The 3,494-nt window shown below is 37.0% G+C and overlaps 1 long non-coding RNA gene across 1 annotated transcript in view; it reads right to left on the reverse strand.

Moving 5' to 3' along the window:
* Positions 1 to 12: 12 nt before the first annotated feature.
* The window catches only part of LOC106875653 (uncharacterized), a 93,335-nt gene continuing 89,853 nt past the window's right edge, over positions 13 to 3,494 (reverse strand). Inside the window, exons 3-4 of the long non-coding RNA XR_008266620.1 lie at positions 3,081 to 3,242; positions 13 to 491 (exon numbers count right to left, since the gene is read on the reverse strand). This is a non-coding gene — a long non-coding RNA (uncharacterized LOC106875653). The remainder of the gene's footprint in view (positions 492 to 3,080; positions 3,243 to 3,494) is intronic.

A 3,494-nucleotide genomic window follows, 5' to 3' on the forward strand; every position in this document is an offset into this window, starting at 1 on the left:
TGTGTGTGTGTGTGTGTGTGTGTGTGTGTGTGTTGTATAATTGGATCCAAACCCACCCTTCCTGCCTGTCTGAAAACTACGCACGGTCAGTTACGGTCCAAAGGCTATTATTCATACATTCTCGCATTATCGAGGCTTACCTCAGATTAAACAACAACAACAACAACAACAACAACATCAGTAAAAACATTAATAACAATTAAACTATGTAAATAACGGTCTGAAAAATGCTTCAATTCAAATTGGCAGCTCCTTTATTCGGCTCATCTTATCGGTTCGCTGTTGGTCTTCTCTTAATAAAAGTCTCTTCTCGCTTCTCCCATACTGGCGTATTCTTCAGAATGGTAAATTCTTCAGAATCTCTGTATTGCAGTCAACACGAGCCCAAAGATGGCAACATGCAGCACAGCTGATATTAAAGTCCTCAGCTATGCCAACATCTTGCCTGATCTGAGCTCATTTCATTTCAACGACAAGGCACAGTCTTCGGTCTAGAAATATATAAAAAAATATTTATTTATATATTTTTATATAAATAACATTTTTAAAGGAATGGAACAACAGGAAGCAGCACACGTATGTATGTATATATGTATGTATATAAGTATGTATGTATGTGCGTATGTATATGCGTGTGTAGGTTTATATGTGCGTATGTATGTTTGCATCTATGTACGTACGTATGTATGTATGTATTCATGCAAGTATGTTTATACGGATGGATGAATTCGAAAAGGTGCACCGTATCTTCTACAACACATTGAGCACTCTCCTTCGTTCACCATTAAGCAACGTACGTCGGTGTGAGCGTGTATTTATACACAAATACACACACACACACACACACACACACACACACACACACACACACACATATATATATATATATATATATATATATATATATATATATATATATATATATATATATATATATATATATACATACATACACATACATACATACATACGTACATACATACATACATACATACGTACATACATACATGCATGCATACATACATACATGCATGCATACATACATACATACATACATACATACATACATACATACATACATACATTGTGAATGCAAGTTTAATCATCTGAAATTTTGTCATTTGAATTTTAGCTATCGGAAGTTTAGCTATTCAGCTGCTCACAAAGTTGCTATTTAATGGTTAACGAGAAGACATTAAAGTAAAGCCTGCAAGCTGCTGAATAAATTTCTATATAAATAATGTCATTTAAAAATATAGATGCAAACATAGAAGTTGTAAACTTCATCGCTTTCGCTGTAAATCAGACTGGGCGTTCTTGTACTAAATTTGTTCGCCGAGTGACTATGCATCGTATACAAGTCGGATTTATTGTAACATATTAAATTACAAGTAGCAGAGGAGAAAATTAGATATTGTAGAGAAAAGTTGCTTCAGGAGTGAACAATATTATACATTTGATAAAGATATAAAATAAATCTAGTGTCGGAAGCCATATTAGGAACCAAGTTACGGAAAACTTAAAGCAGAGAGAATATGGTATAGCATCGAGTTAACAAGTAAACAGCTGGTATACGTCACTGATGATGAGTACATGGACGATAGGCCTGCTAAAAGTAGTAACGAAACAACATAGTTACTGTCTTTCAAATAACGTTGAAGTACCTTGATGTATTTGCACACACACACACACACACACACACACATATACACACAAGGAATATAGATTACACTATGAATGACCCCTTTCACCTGCATCTCCAGCTAATTGGAGATAACACCAATCTCTGTATCTCCAGCCGGCATTGATGCTTCCAGCGATCTTCAGGTTCTTTTGACCTATCATTGCAGCAAATATTTTCGTACCATTGGTCAAGAAGCAATCATAAGAAACTGGGCATTACCCCCACAATCCTAGAAATACACATTATGCACACCGTGCCAAAATAAAGGTGAGATGATATTGGGCGAAACATCTATGACTATAGGTCTTCTAGATCAAGTATGAAATGGAGCTAAACAATTAGCTTCACAGGTGTGCTGTCTCTTTTCTCTGTCTTGTCTATCGCTACTTTAATGGCCTCTGTTTCTCAAAGCCAACTAATCTTGTAACTCTTTCACTCTGCCTACTTCACCCTACCGCTTGTCTCTTTCTGTGTTCATCTCTTATCAGACACCACACTTACTTGTATGTCCCGTCTTATTTTTCCACGCCGTTGGCCTTAATTTCGTCTTCCCCGCAGGTTTTGACTTTAAACAATGTAAACGGGACATTAACATCAACCTCATCTCTCTGGGAAGGCCAGCAAACGTCGGAGGCGATTACAGGTAAGTTCGCCGCCACCAATTCACTGTGAAGAATGATCACTGCGACGAAGGTTAACCGAGAGAATATATCCTTAGTATCTCACCATTAATCTCACCTCTAATAGTGATAGTGAAAAACGGTGAATTGGTGATGGTGAACCAACCGGAGATGGTCAGAAGCAATACCTCTTCCTCTAGGTTCAGCAATTAATTAAAAAATTCTAACCCCATTCACCCATCACTACCATCACTATCACCACCAACAACAGCAAGAGGTCAATTGTTGATACTAGTTTCTCCGTCATTGTCGACGATGACTAAGGACATCACGTGGGAAACAAGACGGTTCCCTATATGCCCGGCTACGACCAATCAGTCTGATGCATGCACGGAAGGCGCTACCAAAGATCAGCCCTTGTGGTCTGCTGGGACTGAAAGCAAAGAGTTGGCTCTGGACAGGTACAGATCGTGTTTTTCTTTTATCGATGACCCTGTTATCGATAGACTTAGAAAATATATTATTGATGTATTTCCATACCTTTTTACGTCTCCATGTAGCAGATGGGGTGGCCATTCCGAAAGTTCACCAATCAACTATCACATTTGTCTCACGAGTATGATAGTTTTTTAACTAATCCGTCAGTAAATAAAACAAAATTAGCTGTCTATAATAGGAAAGTACCAAAGAGTTCAATCTCTAGATTCTACCCCACTCCAAAAAGCAGAAAAATAACAACAAAATACTGAATTTAAAATAAGGGTCAATTTACTCACATTTAGGGTTTCTTTATTCCAAAAGCAACGAAGCCTCCAAGAACGATAATGGTGGATGTTTTAATCCAGATATCATATTGTTTGGTACGTTCCTAATAATTGCGGTGTCAGATAAATTCGTACGTAATTTTTTTTTCTACTCTGCACTCCACTGTCATATATCTGAAAAGAGATAAAAAATCTATTTAAATTTCAAAAACGATAAACAAAAGTTGTAGGGGTTAGTAGTCCGTGCTCTTAACCACTACGCCATATGAGGACAAATATCCGTCAAATGTAAATAAAGTAAATAATGTTTAAAAATATTGTTCTTGTTTATTTAGGAAGGATTAAAATAAATGGGGTGGGGAAAAGAACAAACTTTTCATAGACCCAATGTGTGTGTGTGTGTGTGTGTGTGTGAGAGAGAGAGAG

This window comes from Octopus bimaculoides, chromosome 23, assembly GCF_001194135.2.
Source record: "Octopus bimaculoides isolate UCB-OBI-ISO-001 chromosome 23, ASM119413v2, whole genome shotgun sequence".
Classification (NCBI taxonomy): Eukaryota; Metazoa; Mollusca; class Cephalopoda; order Octopoda; family Octopodidae; genus Octopus; species Octopus bimaculoides.